Source organism: Schistocerca serialis, unplaced genomic scaffold, assembly GCF_023864345.2.
Source record: "Schistocerca serialis cubense isolate TAMUIC-IGC-003099 unplaced genomic scaffold, iqSchSeri2.2 HiC_scaffold_1257, whole genome shotgun sequence".
NCBI classification, from domain to species: Eukaryota; Metazoa; Arthropoda; class Insecta; order Orthoptera; family Acrididae; genus Schistocerca; species Schistocerca serialis.
The window spans coordinates 210,495-224,308 of record NW_026047466.1 but is presented as its reverse complement, the minus strand read 5'-3'; the positions used below and the strand labels follow the sequence as shown (position 1 = coordinate 224,308).

At 50.3% G+C, this 13,814-nt stretch overlaps 24 non-coding genes across 24 annotated transcripts; all 24 read right to left on the bottom strand.

The window, feature by feature from the left end:
- Positions 1-32: 32 nt before the first annotated feature.
- On the bottom strand, positions 33-106 carry Trnan-guu (transfer RNA asparagine (anticodon GUU)). The gene has a single exon. It is a non-coding gene; the product is annotated as a tRNA-Asn (tRNA).
- Positions 107-439: 333 nt separating this feature from the next.
- Trnat-cgu (transfer RNA threonine (anticodon CGU)) lies at positions 440-511 on the bottom strand. The gene has a single exon. It is a non-coding gene; the product is annotated as a tRNA-Thr (tRNA).
- Positions 512-1,200: 689 nt separating this feature from the next.
- On the bottom strand, positions 1,201-1,274 carry Trnan-guu (transfer RNA asparagine (anticodon GUU)). The gene has a single exon. It is a non-coding gene; the product is annotated as a tRNA-Asn (tRNA).
- Positions 1,275-1,607: 333 nt separating this feature from the next.
- On the bottom strand, positions 1,608-1,679 carry Trnat-cgu (transfer RNA threonine (anticodon CGU)). The gene has a single exon. It is a non-coding gene; the product is annotated as a tRNA-Thr (tRNA).
- Positions 1,680-2,368: 689 nt separating this feature from the next.
- On the bottom strand, positions 2,369-2,442 carry Trnan-guu (transfer RNA asparagine (anticodon GUU)). Its single transcript has one exon. It is a non-coding gene; the product is annotated as a tRNA-Asn (tRNA).
- Positions 2,443-2,775: 333 nt separating this feature from the next.
- On the bottom strand, positions 2,776-2,847 carry Trnat-cgu (transfer RNA threonine (anticodon CGU)). The gene has a single exon. It is a non-coding gene; the product is annotated as a tRNA-Thr (tRNA).
- A 689-nt stretch (positions 2,848-3,536) lies between these two features.
- Trnan-guu (transfer RNA asparagine (anticodon GUU)) lies at positions 3,537-3,610 on the bottom strand. The gene has a single exon. It is a non-coding gene; the product is annotated as a tRNA-Asn (tRNA).
- A 333-nt stretch (positions 3,611-3,943) lies between these two features.
- Positions 3,944-4,015, bottom strand: Trnat-cgu (transfer RNA threonine (anticodon CGU)). The gene has a single exon. It is a non-coding gene; the product is annotated as a tRNA-Thr (tRNA).
- A 689-nt stretch (positions 4,016-4,704) lies between these two features.
- Trnan-guu (transfer RNA asparagine (anticodon GUU)) lies at positions 4,705-4,778 on the bottom strand. The gene has a single exon. It is a non-coding gene; the product is annotated as a tRNA-Asn (tRNA).
- A 333-nt stretch (positions 4,779-5,111) lies between these two features.
- Trnat-cgu (transfer RNA threonine (anticodon CGU)) lies at positions 5,112-5,183 on the bottom strand. Its single transcript has one exon. It is a non-coding gene; the product is annotated as a tRNA-Thr (tRNA).
- Positions 5,184-5,872: 689 nt separating this feature from the next.
- On the bottom strand, positions 5,873-5,946 carry Trnan-guu (transfer RNA asparagine (anticodon GUU)). Its single transcript has one exon. It is a non-coding gene; the product is annotated as a tRNA-Asn (tRNA).
- A 333-nt stretch (positions 5,947-6,279) lies between these two features.
- Trnat-cgu (transfer RNA threonine (anticodon CGU)) lies at positions 6,280-6,351 on the bottom strand. Its single transcript has one exon. It is a non-coding gene; the product is annotated as a tRNA-Thr (tRNA).
- A 689-nt stretch (positions 6,352-7,040) lies between these two features.
- Positions 7,041-7,114, bottom strand: Trnan-guu (transfer RNA asparagine (anticodon GUU)). The gene has a single exon. It is a non-coding gene; the product is annotated as a tRNA-Asn (tRNA).
- Positions 7,115-7,447: 333 nt separating this feature from the next.
- Positions 7,448-7,519, bottom strand: Trnat-cgu (transfer RNA threonine (anticodon CGU)). The gene has a single exon. It is a non-coding gene; the product is annotated as a tRNA-Thr (tRNA).
- Positions 7,520-8,208: 689 nt separating this feature from the next.
- On the bottom strand, positions 8,209-8,282 carry Trnan-guu (transfer RNA asparagine (anticodon GUU)). The gene has a single exon. It is a non-coding gene; the product is annotated as a tRNA-Asn (tRNA).
- Positions 8,283-8,615: 333 nt separating this feature from the next.
- On the bottom strand, positions 8,616-8,687 carry Trnat-cgu (transfer RNA threonine (anticodon CGU)). Its single transcript has one exon. It is a non-coding gene; the product is annotated as a tRNA-Thr (tRNA).
- A 686-nt stretch (positions 8,688-9,373) lies between these two features.
- Trnan-guu (transfer RNA asparagine (anticodon GUU)) lies at positions 9,374-9,447 on the bottom strand. The gene has a single exon. It is a non-coding gene; the product is annotated as a tRNA-Asn (tRNA).
- A 333-nt stretch (positions 9,448-9,780) lies between these two features.
- On the bottom strand, positions 9,781-9,852 carry Trnat-cgu (transfer RNA threonine (anticodon CGU)). The gene has a single exon. It is a non-coding gene; the product is annotated as a tRNA-Thr (tRNA).
- Positions 9,853-10,541: 689 nt separating this feature from the next.
- On the bottom strand, positions 10,542-10,615 carry Trnan-guu (transfer RNA asparagine (anticodon GUU)). The gene has a single exon. It is a non-coding gene; the product is annotated as a tRNA-Asn (tRNA).
- A 333-nt stretch (positions 10,616-10,948) lies between these two features.
- On the bottom strand, positions 10,949-11,020 carry Trnat-cgu (transfer RNA threonine (anticodon CGU)). Its single transcript has one exon. It is a non-coding gene; the product is annotated as a tRNA-Thr (tRNA).
- Positions 11,021-11,709: 689 nt separating this feature from the next.
- Trnan-guu (transfer RNA asparagine (anticodon GUU)) lies at positions 11,710-11,783 on the bottom strand. The gene has a single exon. It is a non-coding gene; the product is annotated as a tRNA-Asn (tRNA).
- A 333-nt stretch (positions 11,784-12,116) lies between these two features.
- Trnat-cgu (transfer RNA threonine (anticodon CGU)) lies at positions 12,117-12,188 on the bottom strand. The gene has a single exon. It is a non-coding gene; the product is annotated as a tRNA-Thr (tRNA).
- Positions 12,189-12,877: 689 nt separating this feature from the next.
- Trnan-guu (transfer RNA asparagine (anticodon GUU)) lies at positions 12,878-12,952 on the bottom strand. The gene has a single exon. It is a non-coding gene; the product is annotated as a tRNA-Asn (tRNA).
- Positions 12,953-13,285: 333 nt separating this feature from the next.
- On the bottom strand, positions 13,286-13,357 carry Trnat-cgu (transfer RNA threonine (anticodon CGU)). The gene has a single exon. It is a non-coding gene; the product is annotated as a tRNA-Thr (tRNA).
- Positions 13,358-13,814: the final 457 nt, after the last annotated feature.

Genomic DNA, 13,814 nt, shown 5'->3' with positions numbered 1-13,814 from the left:
CGTCCTCACCTCGGTGCCGGTTAGAACGATTTCGCCCCCGGGTGGGCTCGAACCACCAACCTTTCGGTTAACAGCCGAACGCGCTAGCCGATTGCGCCACGGAGGCCTTGACTTTGGCTCCCTTGTGCTCTGTATATCAAAGCAATTCGTATACCTTCTGCAGCAATCTCGCAGAATGGTAGCATTTGCTTACGCCTCTTCACATGGATAACGTGCATGCACACTGTAGCGAGGCTCGTAAACGAATGACATCGCCAAGCATGACATTATACTACAAAATGCATACAAACCAATGTTCTGCCTATGCATTCAGAAAACCTCTGAGGCCAGTAGAATACTTGTCATAGGTTGTAGAACATCCCTTTCATTCAGTGTACTGCCATGTGTTAAATGCTGCTCGAGATAGCTCCGCTCCTTGCAGGAAGGTTTAAGAAATGAATGCCTTCTGTGAGGTTCGAACTCACGACCCCTGGTTTACGAGACCAGTGCTCTACCACTGAGCTAAGAAGGCGGCATCTTAGCGTTTGTGAGCTATCCCCAAATTGTTACTTCATCATACTGAATCTTGCAGCCCTCGACCAGATATCGGATTTGGCACACAGCTGCTGCTGGGGGTGTCCACATTGCCGTTTTCCAAATCTCTTGAATGTTTCGCCCTTACGATCGACGACGAGCGTCGGCCCACCAAAAGTTTGCGGTCTGCACAATCCTGACCTAGTGCACAGCTTGTGGGATAGCGTGGCTCGACTGCGAAATGCGCCTTTCGGCTCCTGTCTCTGGCTACAGTGCGCTGTTGTCCACAGTGGCACTGGCGTTGCCCATGGGGCTTCATGTAAGGCGACTGCACGTCGCTCGGCCAACAGCGGCCTACTGCAGACCGACACTTAAGACACACCAAATACAAATCGACATCGAGAGACAGGCCCTGTCATATGGCACTCGCGACGTGTATGCTGAAATTGAATGTAAAGAATACGTCTTTTGTAGCGGGCGTCCCTCTACTGCAGTGTCACACATGACGAATAAAAAGGAAAACAGCAGAACGTCTGTGTAGGGCCATGTTTTTACCTACAGTGTCACTTGGCTGAATGTGTATAAGGCTCTGTGGCATCACTCAAACGCAGCCAAATTGTCACACTAGCTGTGTATCTCTAACAAAGTTGACGTACGTCCTCACCTCGGTGCCGGTTAGAACGATTTCGCCCCCGGGTGGGCTCGAACCACCAACCTTTCGGTTAACAGCCGAACGCGCTAGCCGATTGCGCCACGGAGGCCTTCACTTTGGCTCCCTTGTGCTCTGTATATCAACGCAATTCGTATACCTTCTGCAGCAATCTCGCAGAATGGTAGCATTTGCTTACGCCTCTTCACATGGATAACGTGCATGCACACTGTAGCGAGGCTCGTAAACGAATGACATCGCCAAGCATGACATTATACTACAAAATGCATACAAACCAATGTTCTGCCTATGCATTCAGAAAACCTCTGAGGCCAGTAGAATACTTGTCATAGGTTGTAGAACATCCCTTTCATTCAGTGTACTGCCATGTGTTAGATGCTGCTCGAGATAGCTCCGCTCCTTGCAGGAAGGTTTAAGAAATGAATGCCTTCTGTGAGGTTCGAACTCACGACCCCTGGTTTACGAGACCAGTGCTCTACCACTGAGCTAAGAAGGCGGCATCTTAGCGTTTGTGAGCTATCCCCAAATTGTTACTTCGTCATACTGAATCTTGCAGCCCTCGACCAGATATCGGATTTGGCACACAGCTGCTGCTGGGGGTGTCCACATTGCCGTTTTCCAAATCTCTTGAATGTTTCGCCCTTACGATCGACGACGAGCGTCGGCCCACCAAAAGTTTGCGGTCTGCACAATCCTGACCTAGTGCACAGCTTGTGGGATAGCGTGGCTCGACTGCGAAATGCGCCTTTCGGCTCCTCTCTCTGGCTACAGTGCGCTGTTGTCCACAGTGGCACTGGCGTTGCCCATGGGGCTTCATGTAAGGCGACTGCACGTCGCTCGGCCAACAGCGGCCTACTGCAGACCGACACTTAAGACACACCAAATACAAATCGACATCGAGAGACAGGCCCTGTCATATGGCACTCGCGACGTGTATGCTGAAATTGAATGTAAAGAATACGTCTTTTGTAGCGGGCGTCCCTCTACTGCAGTGTCACACATGACGAATAAAAAGGAAAACAGCAGAACGTCTGTGTAGGGCCATGTTTTTACCCACAGTGTCACTTGGCTGAATGTGTATAAGGCTCTGTGGCATCACTCAAACGCAGCCAAATTGTCACACTAGCTGTGTATCTCTAACAAAGTTGACGTACGTCCTCACCTCGGTGCCGGTTAGAACGATTTCGCCCCCGGGTGGGCTCGAACCACCAACCTTTCGGTTAACAGCCGAACGCGCTAGCCGATTGCGCCACGGAGGCCTTCACTTTGGCTCCCTTGTGCTCTGTATATCAACGCAATTCGTATACCTTCTGCAGCAATCTCGCAGAATGGTAGCATTTGCTTACGCCTCTTCACATGGATAACGTGCATGCACACTGTAGCGAGGCTCGTAAACGAATGACATCGCCAAGCATGACATTATACTACAAAATGCATACAAACCAATGTTCTGCCTATGCATTCAGAAAACCTCTGAGGCCAGTAGAATACTTGTCATAGGTTGTAGAACATCCCTTTCATTCAGTGTACTGCCATGTGTTAAATGCTGCTCGAGATAGCTCCGCTCCTTGCAGGAAGGTTTAAGAAATGAATGCCTTCTGTGAGGTTCGAACTCACGACCCCTGGTTTACGAGACCAGTGCTCTACCACTGAGCTAAGAAGGCGGCATCTTAGCGTTTGTGAGCTATCCCCAAATTGTTACTTCATCATACTGAATCTTGCAGCCCTCGACCAGATATCGGATTTGGCACACAGCTGCTGCTGGGGGTGTCCACATTGCCGTTTTCCAAATCTCTTGAATGTTTCGCCCTTACGATCGACGACGAGCGTCGGCCCACCAAAAGTTTGCGGTCTGCACAATCCTGACCTAGTGCACAGCTTGTGGGATAGCGTGGCTCGACTGCGAAATGCGCCTTTCGGCTCCTGTCTCTGGCTACAGTGCGCTGTTGTCCACAGTGGCACTGGCGTTGCCCATGGGGCTTCATGTAAGGCGACTGCACGTCGCTCGGCCAACAGCGGCCTACTGCAGACCGACACTTAAGACACACCAAATACAAATCGACATCGAGAGACAGGCCCTGTCATATGGCACTCGCGACGTGTATGCTGAAATTGAATGTAAAGAATACGTCTTTTGTAGCGGGCGTCCCTCTACTGCAGTGTCACACATGACGAATAAAAAGGAAAACAGCAGAACGTCTGTGTAGGGCCATGTTTTTACCTACAGTGTCACTTGGCTGAATGTGTATAAGGCTCTGTGGCATCACTCAAACGCAGCCAAATTGTCACACTAGCTGTGTATCTCTAACAAAGTTGACGTACGTCCTCACCTCGGTGCCGGTTAGAACGATTTCGCCCCCGGGTGGGCTCGAACCACCAACCTTTCGGTTAACAGCCGAACGCGCTAGCCGATTGCGCCACGGAGGCCTTCACTTTGGCTCCCTTGTGCTCTGTATATCAACGCAATTCGTATACCTTCTGCAGCAATCTCGCAGAATGGTAGCATTTGCTTACGCCTCTTCACATGGATAACGTGCATGCACACTGTAGCGAGGCTCGTAAACGAATGACATCGCCAAGCATGACATTATACTACAAAATGCATACAAACCAATGTTCTGCCTATGCATTCAGAAAACCTCTGAGGCCAGTAGAATACTTGTCATATGTTGTAGAACATCCCTTTCATTCAGTGTACTGCCATGTGTTAGATGCTGCTCGAGATAGCTCCGCTCCTTGCAGGAAGGTTTAAGAAATGAATGCCTTCTGTGAGGTTCGAACTCACGACCCCTGGTTTACGAGACCAGTGCTCTACCACTGAGCTAAGAAGGCGGCATCTTAGCGTTTGTGAGCTATCCCCAAATTGTTACTTCGTCATACTGAATCTTGCAGCCCTCGACCAGATATCGGATTTGGCACACAGCTGCTGCTGGGGGTGTCCACATTGCCGTTTTCCAAATCTCTTGAATGTTTCGCCCTTACGATCGACGACGAGCGTCGGCCCACCAAAAGTTTGCGGTCTGCACAATCCTGACCTAGTGCACAGCTTGTGGGATAGCGTGGCTCGACTGCGAAATGCGCCTTTCGGCTCCTCTCTCTGGCTACAGTGCGCTGTTGTCCACAGTGGCACTGGCGTTGCCCATGGGGCTTCATGTAAGGCGACTGCACGTCGCTCGGCCAACAGCGGCCTACTGCAGACCGACACTTAAGACACACCAAATACAAATCGACATCGAGAGACAGGCCCTGTCATATGGCACTCGCGACGTGTATGCTGAAATTGAATGTAAAGAATACGTCTTTTGTAGCGGGCGTCCCTCTACTGCAGTGTCACACATGACGAATAAAAAGGAAAACAGCAGAACGTCTGTGTAGGGCCATGTTTTTACCCACAGTGTCACTTGGCTGAATGTGTATAAGGCTCTGTGGCACCACTCAAACGCAGCCAAATTGTCACACTAGCTGTGTATCTCTAACAAAGTTGACGTACGTCCTCACCTCGGTGCCGGTTAGAACGATTTCGCCCCCGGGTGGGCTCGAACCACCAACCTTTCGGTTAACAGCCGAACGCGCTAGCCGATTGCGCCACGGAGGCCTTGACTTTGGCTCCCTTGTGCTCTGTATATCAACGCAATTCGTATACCTTCTGCAGCAATCTCGCAGAATGGTAGCATTTGCTTACGCCTCTTCACATGGATAACGTGCATGCACACTGTAGCGAGGCTCGTAAACGAATGACATCGCCAAGCATGACATTATACTACAAAATGCATACAAACCAATGTTCTGCCTATGCATTCAGAAAACCTCTGAGGCCAGTAGAATACTTGTCATAGGTTGTAGAACATCCCTTTCATTCAGTGTACTGCCATGTGTTAGATGCTGCTCGAGATAGCTCCGCTCCTTGCAGGAAGGTTTAAGAAATGAATGCCTTCTGTGAGGTTCGAACTCACGACCCCTGGTTTACGAGACCAGTGCTCTACCACTGAGCTAAGAAGGCGGCATCTTAGCGTTTGTGAGCTATCCCCAAATTGTTACTTCATCATACTGAATCTTGCAGCCCTCGACCAGATATCGGATTTGGCACACAGCTGCTGCTGGGGGTGTCCACATTGCCGTTTTCCAAATCTCTTGAATGTTTCGCCCTTACGATCGACGACGAGCGTCGACCCATCAAAAGTTTGCGGTCTGCACAATCCTGACCTAGTGCACAGCTTGTGGGATAGCGTGGCTCGACTGCGAAATGCGCCTTTCGGTTCCTCTCTCTGGCAAAAGTGCGCTGTTGTCCACAGTGGCACTGGCGTTGCCCATGGGGCTTCATGTAAGGCGACTGCACGTCGCTCGGCCAACAGCGGCCTACTACAGACCGACACTTAAGACACACCAAATACAAATCGACATCGAGAGACAGGCCCTGTCATATGGCACTCGCGACGTATATGCTGAAATTGAATGTAAAGAATACGTCTTTTGTAGCGGGCGTCCCTCTACTGCAGTGTCACACATGACGAATAAAAAGGAAAACAGCAGAACGTCTGTGTAGGGCCATGTTTTTACCCACAGTGTCACTTGGCTGAATGTGTATAAGGCTCTGTGGCATCACTCAAACGCAGCCAAATTGTCACACTAGCTGTGTATCTCTAACAAAGTTGACGTACGTCCTCACCTCGGTGCCGGTTAGAACGATTTCGCCCCCGGGTGGGCTCGAACCACCAACCTTTCGGTTAACAGCCGAACGCGCTAGCCGATTGCGCCACGGAGGCCTTGACTTTGGCTCCCTTGTGCTCTGTATATCAACGCAATTCGTATACCTTCTGCAGCAATCTCGCAGAATGGTAGCATTTGCTTACGCCTCTTCACATGGATAACGTGCATGCACACTGTAGCGAGGCTCGTAAACGAATGACATCGCCAAGCATGACATTATACTACAAAATGCATACAAACCAATGTTCTGCCTATGCATTCAGAAAACCTCTGAGGCCAGTAGAATACTTGTCATAGGTTGTAGAACATCCCTTTCATTCAGTGTACTGCCATGTGTTAAATGCTGCTCGAGATAGCTCCGCTCCTTGCAGGAAGGTTTAAGAAATGAATGCCTTCTGTGAGGTTCGAACTCACGACCCCTGGTTTACGAGACCAGTGCTCTACCACTGAGCTAAGAAGGCGGCATCTTAGCGTTTGTGAGCTATCCCCAAATTGTTACTTCATCATACTGAATCTTGCAGCCCTCGACCAGATATCGGATTTGGCACACAGCTGCTGCTGGGGGTGTCCACATTGCCGTTTTCCAAATCTCTTGAATGTTTCGCCCTTACGATCGACGACGAGCGTCGGCCCACCAAAAGTTTGCGGTCTGCACAATCCTGACCTAGTGCACAGCTTGTGGGATAGCGTGGCTCGACTGCGAAATGCGCCTTTCGGCTCCTGTCTCTGGCTACAGTGCGCTGTTGTCCACAGTGGCACTGGCGTTGCCCATGGGGCTTCATGTAAGGCGACTGCACGTCGCTCGGCCAACAGCGGCCTACTGCAGACCGACACTTAAGACACACCAAATACAAATCGACATCGAGAGACAGGCCCTGTCATATGGCACTCGCGACGTGTATGCTGAAATTGAATGTAAAGAATACGTCTTTTGTAGCGGGCGTCCCTCTACTGCAGTGTCACACATGACGAATAAAAAGGAAAACAGCAGAACGTCTGTGTAGGGCCATGTTTTTACCTACAGTGTCACTTGGCTGAATGTGTATAAGGCTCTGTGGCATCACTCAAACGCAGCCAAATTGTCACACTAGCTGTGTATCTCTAACAAAGTTGACGTACGTCCTCACCTCGGTGCCGGTTAGAACGATTTCGCCCCCGGGTGGGCTCGAACCACCAACCTTTCGGTTAACAGCCGAACGCGCTAGCCGATTGCGCCACGGAGGCCTTGACTTTGGCTCCCTTGTGCTCTGTATATCAACGCAATTCGTATACCTTCTGCAGCAATCTCGCAGAATGGTAGCATTTGCTTACGCCTCTTCACATGGATAACGTGCATGCACACTGTAGCGAGGCTCGTAAACGAATGACATCGCCAAGCATGACATTATACTACAAAATGCATACAAACCAATGTTCTGCCTATGCATTCAGAAAACCTCTGAGGCCAGTAGAATACTTGTCATAGGTTGTAGAACATCCCTTTCATTCAGTGTACTGCCATGTGTTAGATGCTGCTCGAGATAGCTCCGCTCCTTGCAGGAAGGTTTAAGAAATGAATGCCTTCTGTGAGGTTCGAACTCACGACCCCTGGTTTACGAGACCAGTGCTCTACCACTGAGCTAAGAAGGCGGCATCTTAGCGTTTGTGAGCTATCCCCAAATTGTTACTTCGTCATACTGAATCTTGCAGCCCTCGACCAGATATCGGATTTGGCACACAGCTGCTGCTGGGGGTGTCCACATTGCCGTTTTCCAAATCTCTTGAATGTTTCGCCCTTACGATCGACGACGAGCGTCGGCCCACCAAAAGTTTGCGGTCTGCACAATCCTGACCTAGTGCACAGCTTGTGGGATAGCGTGGCTCGACTGCGAAATGCGCCTTTCGGTTCCTCTCTCTGGCAAAAGTGCGCTGTTGTCCACAGTGGCACTGGCGTTGCCCATGGGGCTTCATGTAAGGCGACTGCACGTCGCTCGGCCAACAGCGGCCTACTGCAGACCGACACTTAAGACACACCAAATACAAATCGACATCGAGAGACAGGCCCTGTCATATGGCACTCGCGACGTATATGCTGAAATTGAATGTAAAGAATACGTCTTTTGTAGCGGGCGTCCCTCTACTGCAGTGTCACACATGACGAATAAAAAGGAAAACAGCAGAACGTCTGTGTAGGGCCATGTTTTTACCCACAGTGTCACTTGGCTGAATGTGTATAAGGCTCTGTGGCATCACTCAAACGCAGCCAAATTGTCACACTAGCTGTGTATCTCTAACAAAGTTGACGTACGTCCTCACCTCGGTGCCGGTTAGAACGATTTCGCCCCCGGGTGGGCTCGAACCACCAACCTTTCGGTTAACAGCCGAACGCGCTAGCCGATTGCGCCACGGAGGCCTTCACTTTGGCTCCCTTGTGCTCTGTATATCAACGCAATTCGTATACCTTCTGCAGCAATCTCGCAGAATGGTAGCATTTGCTTACGCCTCTTCACATGGATAACGTGCATGCACACTGTAGCGAGGCTCGTAAACGAATGACATCGCCAAGCATGACATTATACTACAAAATGCATACAAACCAATGTTCTGCCTATGCATTCAGAAAACCTCTGAGGCCAGTAGAATACTTGTCATAGGTTGTAGAACATCCCTTTCATTCAGTGTACTGCCATGTGTTAGATGCTGCTCGAGATAGCTCCGCTCCTTGCAGGAAGGTTTAAGAAATGAATGCCTTCTGTGAGGTTCGAACTCACGACCCCTGGTTTACGAGACCAGTGCTCTACCACTGAGCTAAGAAGGCGGCATCTTAGCGTTTGTGAGCTATCCCCAAATTGTTACTTCGTCATACTGAATCTTGCAGCCCTCGACCAGATATCGGATTTGGCACACAGCTGCTGCTGGGGGTGTCCACATTGCCGTTTTCCAAATCTCTTGAATGTTTCGCCCTTACGATCGACGACGAGCGTCGGCCCACCAAAAGTTTGCGGTCTGCACAATCCTGACCTAGTGCACAGCTTGTGGGATAGCGTGGCTCGACTGCGAAATGCGCCTTTCGGCTCCTCTCTCTGGCTACAGTGCGCTGTTGTCCACAGTGGCACTGGCGTTGCCCATGGGGCTTCATGTAAGGCGACTGCACGTCGCTCGGCCAACAGCGGCCTACTGCAGACCGACACTTAAGACACACCAAATACAAATCGACATCGAGAGACAGGCCCTGTCATATGGCACTCGCGACGTATATGCTGAAATTGAATGTAAAGAATACGTCTTTTGTAGCGGGCGTCCCTCTACTGCAGTGTCACACATGAATAAAAAGGAAAACAGCAGAACGTCTGTGTAGGGCCATGTTTTTACCCACAGTGTCACTTGGCTGAATGTGTATAAGGCTCTGTGGCATCACTCAAACGCAGCCAAATTGTCACACTAGCTGTGTATCTCTAACAAAGTTGACGTACGTCCTCACCTCGGTGCCGGTTAGAACGATTTCGCCCCCGGGTGGGCTCGAACCACCAACCTTTCGGTTAACAGCCGAACGCGCTAGCCGATTGCGCCACGGAGGCCTTCACTTTGGCTCCCTTGTGCTCTGTATATCAACGCAATTCGTATACCTTCTGCAGCAATCTCGCAGAATGGTAGCATTTGCTTACGCCTCTTCACATGGATAACGTGCATGCACACTGTAGCGAGGCTCGTAAACGAATGACATCGCCAAGCATGACATTATACTACAAAATGCATACAAACCAATGTTCTGCCTATGCATTCAGAAAACCTCTGAGCCCAGTAGAATACTTGTCATAGGTTGTAGAACATCCCTTTCATTCAGTGTACTGCCATGTGTTAAATGCTGCTCGAGATAGCTCCGCTCCTTGCAGGAAGGTTTAAGAAATGAATGCCTTCTGTGAGGTTCGAACTCACGACCCCTGGTTTACGAGACCAGTGCTCTACCACTGAGCTAAGAAGGCGGCATCTTAGCGTTTGTGAGCTATCCCCAAATTGTTACTTCATCATACTGAATCTTGCAGCCCTCGACCAGATATCGGATTTGGCACACAGCTGCTGCTGGGGGTGTCCACATTGCCGTTTTCCAAATCTCTTGAATGTTTCGCCCTTACGATCGACCACGAGCGTCGGCCCACCAAAAGTTTGCGGTCTGCACAATCCTGACCTAGTGCACAGCTTGTGGGATAGCGTGGCTCGACTGCGAAATGCGCCTTTCGGCTCCTGTCTCTGGCTACAGTGCGCTGTTGTCCACAGTGGCACTGGCGTTGCCCATGGGGCTTCATGTAAGGCGACTGCACGTCGCTCGGCCAACAGCGGCCTACTGCAGACCGACACTTAAGACACACCAAATACAAATCGACATCGAGAGACAGGCCCTGTCATATGGCACTCGCGACGTGTATGCTGAAATTGAATGTAAAGAATACGTCTTTTGTAGCGGGCGTCCCTCTACTGCAGTGTCACACATGACGAATAAAAAGGAAAACAGCAGAACGTCTGTGTAGGGCCATGTTTTTACCTACAGTGTCACTTGGCTGAATGTGTATAAGGCTCTGTGGCATCACTCAAACGCAGCCAAATTGTCACACTAGCTGTGTATCTCTAACAAAGTTGACGTACGTCCTCACCTCGGTGCCGGTTAGAACGATTTCGCCCCCGGGTGGGCTCGAACCACCAACCTTTCGGTTAACAGCCGAACGCGCTAGCCGATTGCGCCACGGAGGCCTTCACTTTGGCTCCCTTGTGCTCTGTATATCAACGCAATTCGTATACCTTCTGCAGCAATCTCGCAGAATGGTAGCATTTGCTTACGCCTCTTCACATGGATAACGTGCATGCACACTGTAGCGAGGCTCGTAAACGAATGACATCGCCAAGCATGACATTATACTACAAAATGCATACAAACCAATGTTCTGCCTATGCATTCAGAAAACCTCTGAGGCCAGTAGAATACTTGTCATAGGTTGTAGAACATCCCTTTCATTCAGTGTACTGCCATGTGTTAGATGCTGCTCGAGATAGCTCCGCTCCTTGCAGGAAGGTTTAAGAAATGAATGCCTTCTGTGAGGTTCGAACTCACGACCCCTGGTTTACGAGACCAGTGCTCTACCACTGAGCTAAGAAGGCGGCATCTTAGCGTTTGTGAGCTATCCCCAAATTGTTACTTCGTCATACTGAATCTTGCAGCCCTCGACCAGATATCGGATTTGGCACACAGCTGCTGCTGGGGGTGTCCACATTGCCGTTTTCCAAATCTCTTGAATGTTTCGCCCTTACGATCGACGACGAGCGTCGGCCCACCAAAAGTTTGCGGTCTGCACAATCCTGACCTAGTGCACAGCTTGTGGGATAGCGTGGCTCGACTGCGAAATGCGCCTTTCGGCTCCTCTCTCTGGCTACAGTGCGCTGTTGTCCACAGTGGCACTGGCGTTGCCCATGGGGCTTCATGTAAGGCGACTGCACGTCGCTCGGCCAACAGCGGCCTACTGCAGACCGACACTTAAGACACACCAAATACAAATCGACATCGAGAGACAGGCCCTGTCATATGGCACTCGCGACGTATATGCTGAAATTGAATGTAAAGAATACGTCTTTTGTAGCGGGCGTCCCTCTACTGCAGTGTCACACATGACGAATAAAAAGGAAAACAGCAGAACGTCTGTGTAGGGCCATGTTTTTACCCACAGTGTCACTTGGCTGAATGTGTATAAGGCTCTGTGGCATCACTCAAACGCAGCCAAATTGTCACACTAGCTGTGTATCTCTAACAAAGTTGACGTACGTCCTCACCTCGGTGCCGGTTAGAACGATTTCGCCCCCGGGTGGGCTCGAACCACCAACCTTTCGGTTAACAGCCGAACGCGCTAGCCGATTGCGCCACGGAGGCCTTCACTTTGGCTCCCTTGTGCTCTGTATATCAACGCAATTCGTATACCTTCTGCAGCAATCTCGCAGAATGGTAGCATTTGCTTACGCCTCTTCACATGGATAACGTGCATGCACACTGTAGCGAGGCTCGTAAACGAATGACATCGCCAAGCATGACATTATACTACAAAATGCATACAAACCAATGTTCTGCCTATGCATTCAGAAAACCTCTGAGGCCAGTAGAATACTTGTCATAGGTTGTAGAACATCCCTTTCATTCAGTGTACTGCCATGTGTTAGATGCTGCTCGAGATAGCTCCGCTCCTTGCAGGAAGGTTTAAGAAATGAATGCCTTCTGTGAGGTTCGAACTCACGACCCCTGGTTTACGAGACCAGTGCTCTACCACTGAGCTAAGAAGGCGGCATCTTAGCGTTTGTGAGCTATCCCCAAATTGTTACTTCATCATACTGAATCTTGCAGCCCTCGACCAGATATCGGATTTGGCACACAGCTGCTGCTGGGGGTGTCCACATTGCCGTTTTCCAAATCTCTTGAATGTTTCGCCCTTACGATCGACGACGAGCGTCGGCCCACCAAAAGTTTGCGGTCTGCACAATCCTGACCTAGTGCACAGCTTGTGGGATAGCGTGGCTCGACTGCGAAATGCGCCTTTCGGCTCCTGTCTCTGGCTACAGTGCGCTGTTGTCCACAGTGGCACTGGCGTTGCCCATGGGGCTTCATGTAAGGCGACTGCACGTCGCTCGGCCAACAGCGGCCTACTGCAGACCGACACTTAAGACACACCAAATACAAATCGACATCGAGAGACAGGCCCTGTCATATGGCACTCGCGACGTGTATGCTGAAATTGAATGTAAAGAATACGTCTTTTGTAGCGGGCGTCCCTCTACTGCAGTGTCACACATGACGAATAAAAAGGAAAACAGCAGAACGTCTGTGTAGGGCCATGTTTTTACCTACAGTGTCACTTGGCTGAATGTGTATAAGGCTCTGTGGCATCACTCAAACGCAGCCAAATTGTCACACTAGCTGTGTATCTCTAACAAAGTTGACGTACGTCCTCACCTCGGTGCCGGTTAGAACGATTTCGCCTACCGGGTGGGCTCGAACCACCAACCTTTCGGTTAACAGCTGAACGCGCTAGCCGATTGCGCCACGGAGGCCTTCACTTTGGCTCCCTTGTGCTCTGTATATCAACGCAATTCGTATACCTTCTGCAGCAATCTCGCAGAATGGTAGCATTTGCTTACGCCTCTTCACATGGATAACGTGCATGCACACTGTAGCGAGGCTCGTAAACGAATGACATCGCCAAGCATGACATTATACTACAAAATGCATACAAACCAATGTTCTGCCTATGCATTCAGAAAACCTCTGAGGCCAGTAGAATACTTGTCATAGGTTGTAGAACATCCCTTTCATTCAGAGTACTGCCATGTGTTAGATGCTGCTCGAGATAGCTCCGCTCCTTGCAGGAAGGTTTAAGAAATGAATGCCTTCTGTGAGGTTCGAACTCACGACCCCTGGTTTACGAGACCAGTGCTCTACCACTGAGCTAAGAAGGCGGCATCTTAGCGTTTGTGAGCTATCCCCAAATTGTTACTTCATCATACTGAATCTTGCAGCCCTCGACCAGATATCGGATTTGGCACACAGCTGCTGCTGGGGGTGTCCACATTGCCGTTTTCCAAATCTCTTGAATGTTTCGCCCTTACGATCGACGACGAGCGTCGGCCCACCAAAAGTTTGCGGTCTGCACAATCCTGACCTAGTGCACAGCTTGTGGGATAGCGTGGCTCGACTGCGAAATGCGCCTTTCGGTTCCTCTCTCTGGCAAAAGTGCGCTGTTGTCCACAGTGGCACTGGCGTTGCCCATGGGGCTTCATGTAAGGCGACTGCACGTCGCTCGGCCAACAGCGGCCTACTGCAGACCGACACTTAAGACACACCAAATACAAATCGACATCGAGAGACAGGCCCTGTCATATGGCACTCGCGACGTGTATGCTGAAATTGAATGTA